At 40.7% G+C, this 11,928-nt stretch overlaps 1 non-coding gene across 1 annotated transcript; it reads right to left on the reverse strand.

Annotated features, from left to right (window-relative positions):
• Positions 1 to 1,246: 1,246 nt before the first annotated feature.
• On the reverse strand, positions 1,247 to 1,353 carry LOC148578266 (small nucleolar RNA R71). The gene has a single exon (XR_015903751.1). It is a non-coding gene; the product is annotated as a small nucleolar RNA R71 (small nucleolar RNA).
• Positions 1,354 to 11,928: the final 10,575 nt, after the last annotated feature.

Below are 11,928 nucleotides of genomic sequence, written 5' to 3' on the forward strand. Positions count from 1 at the left end.
TCTAATTATTAATTTTTTCTAAGCCCAATGAATCCCCCATTTCTGATCTTACCCATTCTCTTTAATTTCTGCAATTTACTTTTATGAGCATCTTCCCCATTCCCATTTACAATTCTGCAATTTACTTTCCGCCATTTATTTTCAGCTCTTTACTTCCAGCATTTACATTTTCTGCTATCTACTTTCCCGCCATTTAATTTTCTGTAACTATCAAATCAAATTCTGCTTCGCTCAACTAGAACAGCCCTCTAATTAAAGTTGCTTGACCAATCAATCCCTGTGGGATTCGACCTCACTCTATTGTGAGTTTTTACTTGACGACAATTCGGTACACTTGCCGAAGGAAAATTGTTGAGAGACAAATTTCCGTGCTGTCAAGTTTATGGCGCCGTTGCTGGGGATTGATTTTGTATCAACAATGATTAAATTGGAGGATAACTAGATTGAGCATTTTTCTTTTCTTTGATTTAAGTTCATTTGAGTAATTTACTTTCTGTTCAGTTATTATCTTCCCTTTCCCTTACCCATTTTCTTCGTTATTTACCATTCAGTTCACTAACACACTAACTGTTTGATATATTGCATCACTCACACTAACAGCATTTCTAACAAGAAACACTTTCTACATATGTTTCCTTCCTTGTGCCTTGTTGGGTGTATAACAGGGAGAAGAAGCAGGACTTCAACTTCCTTTGATTCTAAACCAGAGAGGACCTTCCTTAGATTAAGGAGGGAAGCAAGAGGAAAAAGAGTAGTGGGTGCTAAGGAAGAGGAAGAGTACTTTGAACCAGACATGGAGGAGAATATGGAGAACCATCATGAAGAAGAGGCTCACAACCATGGCAGAGAAGGTCTAGCAAATCATGCTGGGCAAGAGATAAGGGTTCTAGGCTCTTACATCAATCCAAACCCAGGAAACTGTGGGAGTAGCATCCAAAGGCCAACCATACATGCCAACAACTTTGAACTAAAGCCACAGCTCATCACCCTTGTTCAGAACAACTGTTCATTCGGAGGAGGCATCCAAGAAGACCCCAATCAACATCTAACCACCTTCCTGAGGATATGTGATACTGTGAAGTCCAATGGTGTTCATCCTGACACCTATAGACTACTTCTGTTTCCCTTCTCACTCAAGGACAAGGCATCCAAATGGTTAGAGTCCTTCCCAAAGGAGAGTTTAGCAACCTGGGAAGATGTGGTGAACAAATTCCTGGCAAGATTTTATCCTCCTCAACGGATCAACAGGTTGAGAGCTGAGGTACAAACATTCAGGCAGCAAGATGGTGAGACTCTATACGAAGCATGGGAGAGGTTCAAGGATCTGACAAGAAGGTGCCCACCGGATATATTCAATGAATGGGTGCAGCTACACATTTTCTATGAAGGCCTTTCTTATGAATCAAAGAAGGCAGCAGACCACTCATCCGGAGGATCTCTGAACAAGAAGAAGACCATTAAGGAGGCCATAGATGTCATTGAAACTGTAGCAGAGAATGACTTCTTCTATGCTTCCGAAAGAGGCAACACTAGAGGAGTGATGGAGCTAAACAATGTAGATGCACTGCTGGCCCAAAACAAGCTCATTACCAAGCAATTAGCTAACCTCACCAAGAAGATGGAGACGAACCAAGTAGCAGCAATCACCACCTCATCAACAACTCAAGAGGGAGTGAATGCAGAAGCAGAAAGTGAGCATGAACAAGCCAACTACATTGGAAACTCACCCAGGTAGAACCATGACCCATACTCCAAGACCTATAACCCTGGATGGAGGAATCACCCAAACTTTGGGTGGGAAAATCAACAAGATCAAGGCCAAGATCAGAGACGTCACAACCCCAACAACCATGCAGCTCACCAACATTCCACACAGAGATCATATCAACACCACCCTAACAACACCTCTTCACATCCATACCAAGGCCAAAATGGCCCTTCTCATCCCTCCACTCTCAACTCACCATCATCTAAAGATAGACTCTCCAGAATTGAGACCCTACTTGAGGGCATAAGCAAAGAGATTCAAGACAGTAAGGCATTCCGAGAAGAAGTGCAGTCCAACATGCAGAATCAAGATGCTGCCATCAAGAAACTTGAGACACAAATTGGATACCTATTCAAGCAAATTTTCAGCCACAACCCTTGCAGTGATGTAGACTCAAACCAAAAGGAGGAGTGTCAGGCTATCACCCTCAGAAGTGGAAAAGAATTGAAGGAAACTCTCAAGCAACCACAAGAGAAAGATTCAGTTGGACAGAAAGAGGGACAAGATGAAGTTCAAGTCCCCACCTCCAACTCAAACCAAAAAGAAGGAGAGCTGAAGCCATATGTTCCCAAAGTCCCATATCCTCAACAACTAAAGAAGAAGGAGGATGACAGCCAGTTCTCCAGATTTTTAGAAATCTTCAAAAAATTACAGATTAACATACCCTTTGCTGAAGCAATAGAGCAAATGCCGCTCTATGCCAAGTTCTTGAAGGAATTAATGACTAAGAAGAGAAGTTGGAAGAGCAACGAAACTGTGATACTAACAGAAGAATGTAGTGCTATCATTCAGCATAAACTATCCCAAAAATTGAAGGATCCTGGGAGTTTCCAGATCCCTTGTATTATAGGGAAAATCACAGTGGAGAAGGCTCTATGTGACTTAGGAGCCAGCGTAAATCTGATGTCAGTAGCTATGATGAGAAAAATGAAAATCGAGGAGGCTAAGCCAACAAAAATGGCCTTACAACTGGCAGACCGATCGTTCAAGTTCCCTCATGGTGTAGTGGAAGATTTGCTGGTGAAGGTGGGGGATTTCATCTTCCCAGCAGACTTTGTGGTGTTGGACATGCAGGAGGAAGCCAAGGCCTCTATCATCCTGGAAAGACCGTTCTTAGCTACTGCTGGAGCTGTCATTGATGTCCAAAAAGGTGACCTCACCTTAAGATTACACAATGAAAAGATGACATTCAATGTGTTCAAGGCCATGAGTTACCCACCAGAATAATTGGGAGAATGTATGAGGTTGGACTCACTGGAAGATGCAGTGCAGGAGAGCTTTTAAGAAGAAGAACTTGAAAGGTTAACAGAGGAGGAGTCAACGTCTAGTGAAGAGGTTGCAACAGCAGAGATTCATATACAAGGTGCACCAAAAGAAGAGAATGAAAAGTTAGAAGCACCCAAACTTGAACTCAAAGCACTACCACCCACTCTCAAATATGCATACTTAGGCGAGAATGAAAGCTACCCAGTGATCATAAACTCATCCCTCAACCAAGATCAAGAGAATAAACTGCTCCAAGTGTTGCGAAGGCATAAAGATGCCATTGGATGGACCCTCATTGACTTAAAAGGGATCAGTTCGGCCATATGCATGCATAAAATACTATTGGAAGATGATGCCAAACCATCCATTCAATCCCAAAGGAGGCTGAACCCAATCATGAAGGAAGTGGTACAAAAGGAAGTTATGAAGTTGTGGCAGGGAGGGGTAATCTACCCGATCTCAGACAGCCCCTAGGTCAGCCCCGTGCATGTTGTTCCGAAAAAGGGAGGAATCACTGTAGTTCCCAATGAGAGGAACGAACTAATCCCCACCAGGACCGTCACAGGATGGCGGATGTGCATAGACTACAGAAAACTAAATGAAGCTACACGAAAAGATCATTTCCCCCTTCCATTCATGGATTAGATGTTGGAAAGACTCGCAGGATTGTTTTCTCGACGGTTATTCAGGATATAACCAAATAGTGGTTGATCCTAGAGACCAAGAGAAAACCTCATTTACTTGCCCATATGGAGTGTTTGCTTACAGGCGCATGCCATTTGGGCTATGTAATGCGCCTGCAACTTTCCAACGCTACATGCTATCTATCTTCTCGGATATGATAGAGAAATTCATTGAAGTCTTTATGGATGATTTTTCGGTATTCGGAGATTCCTTTCCTAGTTGCCTAAATCACCTAGCCTTGGTATTGAAAAGGATCCAAGAGACCAATCTGGTCCTGAACTGGGAGAAATGTCACTTTATGGTAACTGAAGGAATAGTCCTTGGCCATAAGGTTTCTAACCAATGCATTGAGGTTGACAGAGCTAAGGTGGAACTTATTGAAAAACTTCCCCCACCCAGTGATGTCAAGGCAATTAGGAGTTTTTTAGGGCATGCTGGCTTTTACAGAAGATTTATTAAAGATTTTTCAAAGATAGCCAAACCCTTAAGCAATCTCCTTGTATCTGATACACCGTTTGTCTTCGATAAAAAATGCATGCTAGCATTTGAAAATTTGAAACAAAGGTTGTCCTCTGCCCCTATCATTTCCCCACCTGATTGGAACTTACCTTTTGAATTGATGTGTGATGTATCTGATTTTGCAGTTGGGGCCGTGTTAGGGCAGAGGAAAGATAACTTGGTCCATGTGATCTACTATGCTAGCAAAGTCATCAATGACACTCAAAAAAATTATACCACTACTGAAAAGGAGTTGCTAGCAATAGTATTTGCATTTGACAAGTTTAGATCATACCTTATTGGTGCTAAAGTGATTGTTTTCACAGATCACACAGCACTTAAATATTTGTTTGCCAAGCAAGAATCAAAACGAAGACTAATAAGGTGGGTCTTATTATTGCAGGAGTTCGATCAACATTGAAATTAGAGACAAGAAATGAGTGGAGAACAAGGTAGCAGATCACCTATCCAGAATCCCTCATGATAAAGGTGGAGCACATGATACAAGTGTAAATGAGCTCTTTCCTAATGAGCAGTTGATGACAGTTCACAAAGCACCATGGTTTGCAGACATTGCCAACTTCAAGGCAACTGGGGATCTACCTCCAGAGATCAACAAACATCAAAAAAGAAAGCTCATAAATGATGCAAAATATTTTGTCTGGGATGAGCCATATCTCTTCAAGAAGTGTTCAGATGGAATCCTGAGAAGATGTATTTCAGAAGAAGAAGGACGAGAGGTCCTGTGGAATTGCCACAGCTCGTGCTATGGAGGCCATTTTGGAGGAGACAGAACTGCAGCCAAGGTGTTACAAAGTGGATTCTTTTGGCCCACCCTTTTCAAGGATGCCAAAGAACTAGTGAAGAACTGCAATGAATGACAAAGAGCTGAAAACTTGCCCAAAAGAAATGAGATGCCACAAAACTTCATCTTAGAACTGGAACTATTTGATGTGTGGGGAATCGATTTCATGGGACCATTCCCAACTTCATATTCAAACAAATACATCTTGGTAGCAATGGATTACGTTTCCAAGTGGGTGGAGGCTATTGCAACTCCAACGAATGATAACAAGGTGGTCATGAACTTCCTCAGGAAGAATATCTTTAGCCGGTTTGGAGTTCCAAGAGCACTCATCAGTGATGGAGGGAGCCATTTTTGTAACAGACCACTAGAAGCTCTTCTCCTACGATACGGGATGAAACACAAGGTTGCCACCCCTTACCATCCCCAAACAAGTGGGTAAACTGAGATATCTAACAGAGAGCTAAAAAGGATTTTGGAAAAGACTGTGGGTACATCAAGAAAGGATTGGTCAAAAAAGCTGGATGATGCTCTTTGGGCATACAAAACAGCATTCAAAACGCCACTAGGGATGTCCCCATACCAACTAGTGTATGGGAAAGCTTGTCATCTACCACTGGAGCTGGAACACAAAGCTCTCTGGGCGCTCAAGTTATTAAATTTTGACAGCATCGCTGCTGGTGCAAAGAGGATCTTGCAGCTGCAAGAGATGGAGGAATTTAGATCTCAAGCCTATGAAAATGCCAAGATTTATAAAGAAAAGGCAAGGAGGAAACATGACCTGCATCTAGCACCAAGGAGTTTCGAAAAGGGGCAGCAAGTACTCCTCTACAACTCCAAATTGAGACTGTTCCCAGGCAAACTCAAATCAAGGTGGTCAAGACCCTTTCTTGTCACAAAAGTCTCGCCATATGGGCACATAGAAATCATGGATGAAAGTTCGAAGAGGACTTTCACTGTGAACGGACAAAGGCTCAAACACTATATGGGCAACATGGGGGAAAACCCCAAAGTGAAGTATCATCTCAAGTAATGGAGGAATCGTCGAGCTAGCGACGCTAAAAGAGCGCTTTATTGGGAGGCAACCCAACCTGAGGTGGTTTCTTTTTCATCGTCATTTCAATAAAAATCACAAGTTGTTTTTCCTGTATTGCGAGGAGCTAAGTTTGGTGTTCCACACCAAAACAAATCCAAGAGTGAAAGTGCAGTTTTAAGTTTGGTGTTCCACCAAAGATATTCGTTATAATCATACTATACTCTAATGACAGATTGCTAGCTCCAACCAATCAGAGGAACCACTTAGCAGTAGTTTAGTCTGAAGTTAATGGTTGTTTTGTTAATAACAACATATGAGGCTCTCTGCAAGTATGCAATCTGTTGTACTAGGCAAAAGAACTAAGTTTAGTGTTCACACACCAAATTAAGTTCAGAAATTCGCAAACATACATGCAAGATAACTATGTCTCAAGTGCTTTGGAAACAAGCAACTTCCAATAACTTTGCAGGAACCTTCTGAGGAAATAGTGCACCATCATCCAAGGAAGTGAAGGAGCAAAAACTATGGATGAGGACAACAAGGGGATAGCAAGAAACCATCACCCGAAGGTTGTATTGTTACTTAATTCCATATACTTAAAATGCTAAAAATTGGAAGTCCGAAGGAACTTGATCTATAGTTGCTCATTAGTTTAGATAATTAAGAGTTTAATGTTGCTTTATTGCTTTTGTCATATGTGTGCTGTCCACGATACCTGCTGGATTTTCACCTTGCTTACTTTTATGCTTGTCTCCTTTTTAAATAAAAAGAGAATGTGTGTTATCAAAGACCAGAGTGGAATTCATATTGTGGAGTAAGTTCTTAATTTTGTGGTGCGGTAATAGATTAGCTAAGTTGGTTCACCAACAAGGTGTGAAAGCAACTATCGATCCTGAATCATATGCTTGAAACACACCCCATGAGACTAGCTGAATAACAAGATCCCAATAAGAAAAGGGATAGAAAAATGAAAGTTAAGAATAAAAGAAAAAGAGTAAGAAATAAGGCTAGGCACCAAGGGTTTGAATCTTGAGGGAAGTGTCTGTGGTGTTCCTGTGTAAGGGATTTACTTTGATGAATAAGCTCTTAGGGGTGCCTTATCACTTGGTAACTTAGGTTAACTAATTCGGGATTATCAGCTGAAAGTCCACTATCAAGAGTAACCCTTGCTACAGAACACTTAGTAACCCAAAGAGGTGCTGGACACCAAGGTCTCAAGAAAGAAAATAAACAAACCATGTGCCTGTGGTGTGTATATATGGGAGAAAGAGACTTGAGGGAGTAAGTCCTTAGGGGTGTCTTAACACCTAACACCTTGAACCAACTGGTTCGGGAGTGCTGGCTGAAAGCTTATCTTAAAGAGTCGCCCCCTTACAGAGCATCTAGTCTAAGAACTCAAATAAGCACTGAAATGACAAAAAGGATCAGAGAATAAGAGTCTCATAGGGTGCAGTCAAGTGAGCATTCCAGGACATGATAAAGGTCTGAAAGCCAGTGAAGGAATGAACCTAAGTTGCTATGCATGAAACCACCATAAAACCAAGGACATAACTTCCACAATAATGACTCACTTCTCTTGACATTTCATTCATCATTCTCTTGTTCCAGTACTTGCTTAGGGACAAGCAAGCTTTAAGTTTGGTATTGTGATGCCAGGGCATTTTGGCCAGTTTTACTGACCTTTTCTTTACTGTTTTAGGATAGTTTCATGCATTTTCTTAGGAAATAAGCAAGTTTTGGGTGAAATTTCACTTACATCTTGATTTAAGCATACATTGTGCACTTTACATGATTTCATGGGAATTTTGCATGAATTAGATGACAAAATGGATGATGCATGTCTCATGATGTGGATTAGAACTTTGATGCACTTTATTGCTTGATTTCAAGACAAAGGAAGCAAGAAAGAACCACGTTAGCAGCCATGTTAGTCTAACTAACGTGATCACTAACGTGGAATGGCAGCTAGCTTGCAACGTTAATGAGAAAAGTAATCGCCAATAACGTCCTCGAAGCCATCAGAGCCCACGTTAAGAGTCACGTTAACTAAGTTAGCGTGAACTCTAACGTGGAAGAAAGAAAGTGGAGCCAACGTTAGTGACACTCAACTTTGTCACTAACGTTGGACCAAGCTCATATTTGCCACGTTAGCTTCCACGTTAACTTAGTTAACGTGGACTCTAACGTTGGGAAGCAAAAGAATGGCCAACGTTAGTGACACTCACCATTGTCACTAACGTTGGACTAAGCCATCTTGAGCTACGTTAACTCCCACGTTAACTTAGTTAACGTGGAAGTTAACGTAGAGAAAGCAAACAATCGCCAACGTTAGTGACACTCACCTTTGTCACCAATGTTGGAATGAGCTACTATGAGCCACGTTAACTCCCATGTTAACTTAGTTAATGTGGAAGCTAACGTTGAGGATAGGATGATGAGCCAACGTTAGTGACACTCACCTTTATCACTAAAGTTGGAGATGGCTATCATTACCACGTTAGAAGCCACATTAACTTAGTTAACGTGGACTCTAACGTGGGAAGTAGGGGCACCTTGGAACGTTAGTGACAAAGGTAAGTGTCACTAACGTTCTCGAAGAATTGGCAAGCCTACGCTATGAGTTTAACGTGAACTCTAACGTAGGGGGAGGGAGGACTCTCAACGTTATTGAAAAAGGTGAGTCCCAATAACGTGTGTGAAGGATCAAGAGGCAACGTTAGTGGTCACGTTGATGCCACTAACATTGAAGTTAACGTGGATCATCCCTGGGTGAGGAACGTTAGTGAAAAAGGTGATTTTCACTAACGTTCTCGAACCCACACTCTCACTTAACGTTAACACCACTAACGTCCTGAGCTAAAGACCCTGCCTACTTCACACTTTCTCTCTGCAAGTAAAGCTAAGCCTACTGCGGAAGATAACTGCTTCAAACTCAAGATCCAAAGGCCCATATCCAAGACTTGAAGAATCAACTAGAAAATCAGAATAGTAATATATATAGGGGTAGTATTGAATTAGAAAGAAGTTTTGGAGAGGGAGGAGTTTTGAGAACTATTCTCTGTAATATTTTACTTTCTCTGCACTTCTAGTTTTACTTTTCAGAATGTATCTTCCATCCTTGTTTTCTATTCCCAGAGCTATGAACAACTAAACCCCTTTCATTGGGTTAGGGAGCTCTGTTGTAATTTGATGGACAAATATTAGTTTTCATTCTTCTTTCTCTATCTTTTCTCTTGATTTTACTAGAAAGCTTTCAATCTTCATCCAATTGGGTAGTTATCTTGGAAAAGAAGCTATTCATACTTGGATCTCTTCTGAACCTTGGAAGAGGAATGAAGAGATCATGCTAGAAATGCTTTCTCATGTTGGACCAAATTGGGAGTTGGAAGGGTATGGTGACTATAACCCTACCAACACTTCATTTGGGAATGCATGTGGTATAATCAGTGACCATACTTCATCTCTTCTCATGAGCAATTGACCAAGGAATTGGCTATTGATCAAGAATTGAGAGATTGAATTACCAAGGAATTGGAATTCGATCACTTAAGATTGCCAAGGAGATCAATGAATGCATTGATTGAGGAAGAGATGAGAATGAACTTGATCTGGAGAATGCAACATCTCCTAAGCCCAATGAATCCCCCATTTCTGATCTTATCCATTCTCTTTAATTTCTGCAATTTACTTTTATGAGCATCTTCTCCATTCCCATTTACAATTCTGCAATTTACTTTCCGCCATTTATTTTCATCTCTTTAGTTCCAGCATTTACATTTTCTGCTATCTACTTTCCCACCATTTAATTTTCTGTAACTATCAAATCAAATTCTGCTTCGCTCAACTAGAACATCCCTCTAATTAAAGTTGCTTGACCAATCAATCCCTGTGGGATTCGACCTCACTCTATTGTGAGTTTTTATTTGACGACAATTTGGTACACTTGCCGAAGGAAAATTGTTGAGAGACAAATTTCCGTGCTATCAATGACATTTTTTCACGTTTTACATTGTATCTCTACGGCATGAGTCTCTAAACTCTATGATTGGCGGTGAGGAGCTCTGCTGTGTTTCGATGAATTAATGCAATTGCTACTGTTTTTCATTCAATCACGCTTGTTTCTATTATAAAATATTCACTCGCACTTCACCCTGACGAATGTGATAATCCGTGACACTCATCATCATTCTCACCTATGAACGCGTGCCTAACAACCACCTTCGTTCTATCTGCACTAGCTTGAGTGTGTATCTCTTAGCCTCCTAGTTTATGATCAGAGTCTTCGTGGTATAGGCTAGAATTATTGGCGGCCATTCTTGAGATCCAGAAAGTCTAAACCTTGTCTGTGGTATTCAGAGTAGGATTCGGGAAGGGATGACTGTGACGAGCTTCAAACTCGCAAGTGTTGGGCGTAGTGACAGACGCAAAAGAATCAATAGATTCTATTCCAACATGAGTGAGAACCGACAGATGATTAGCCGTGCGGTGTGACGTTAGGTATTTTTGCCAGTAAAGAATGTCATAAAAACAGTCGCGTTGTAGATATAGTCTCTAAACCGACAAAAATCCCTTCGTACAAACGTTTTGGTTGTCACAAGTAACAAACCCCTTAATAAATTGATAACCGAGTATTTAAACCTCGGGTCGTCTTTTCAAGGAACTGCGAGGAAGTGTGTTCTTATTATTGGCTATAAAGGTTGTAATCGGGGTTTAGAAGGTGAGAAGCAAGTAATTTAAATGACAAGTAAAGTAAATGGTAATTAAAATAAATAAATACTGTAAAGCAGACTTTTGGCAAGGTAAGAGAAGTTGGAGGTCCAACGTAGTTATCTCTCTCAACTATAATGAAAGTTGAATCTAAACTCCACTTGGTCAACCTTTACTAGGGCAAAGGAAAGTCAATGGACTAATTAAATTGACCTTTGAATACTATTTATTTCCTAAGAAAAGGTTGGGATTACTTAAGTTCAACTCAATTAGCAAGATGACGATTATCAATTATATTGAGATTAATAACTATTGAGTTACTGAATTCTTAACCAGAACCAAAAGGGGAAAAAGTAAAATTGATAGAATAATGAAAATATCCTTAGATGGGAAGCAATGGTAACTTAATGCAAAGAGAACAATCATAGACTGAAAATACCTCAATTATCATTAATTCAAAGAACAATCTGTGACATGGAATAATTCATAAATCAAATTATAATAATCAATTCAAATGTTGGAATAAATAAAACTAAAAATAAAAGAACATTAAACCTGGGATCCAGAGTTACTCTTAAAACAAGAAGAAATCCTAAATCCTAAAAGAGAGAGAGAGAAGATCTCCCTCTCAACTAGATCTAAATCATTGAAAAGTAAAAATATGCGAGCTCCCTTTGAATGGGTGCATTCCCACACTTTATAACCTTTGGTCTATGCTGTCTGTACTTGGATCTGGGCCGAAAAGGGCTTCAGAATTCGCTTGGGGCGTATTCTGTAAATTCTGATACGTGGCCTCTGTCACGCGTCCGCGTGGGTCACGCGGTCGTGTCATTTGGAGCCTTTCCTTGCCACGCGGTCGCGTCAGTCATGCGACCGCGTCATATGCGTTCTGCTTAAGGTGCGTGGTCGCGTCAGTCATGCGGCCGCGTCGCTGCTGATTCGTGCTTGGCACGCGATCGCGTCATCCATGCAATCGCGTGAATACCAGTTTCCTTCAAAGCTTCGTTTTGCTTTCTCCTTCCATTTTGTATGTTTCCTTTTCCATCCTTTAAGTCATTCTGCCTTAGAAAATCTGAAACTACTCAACACACTAATCACGGCATCGAATGGAAATAAAGGTAATTAAAATAATTAATTTTTAAAGCTTAGGAAACATGTTTTTCA

This window comes from Arachis ipaensis, chromosome B1 (assembly GCF_059453495.1).
Source record: "Arachis ipaensis isolate K30076 ecotype BB chromosome B1, ASM5945349v1, whole genome shotgun sequence".
Lineage (NCBI taxonomy): Eukaryota > Viridiplantae > Streptophyta > Magnoliopsida > Fabales > Fabaceae > Arachis > Arachis ipaensis.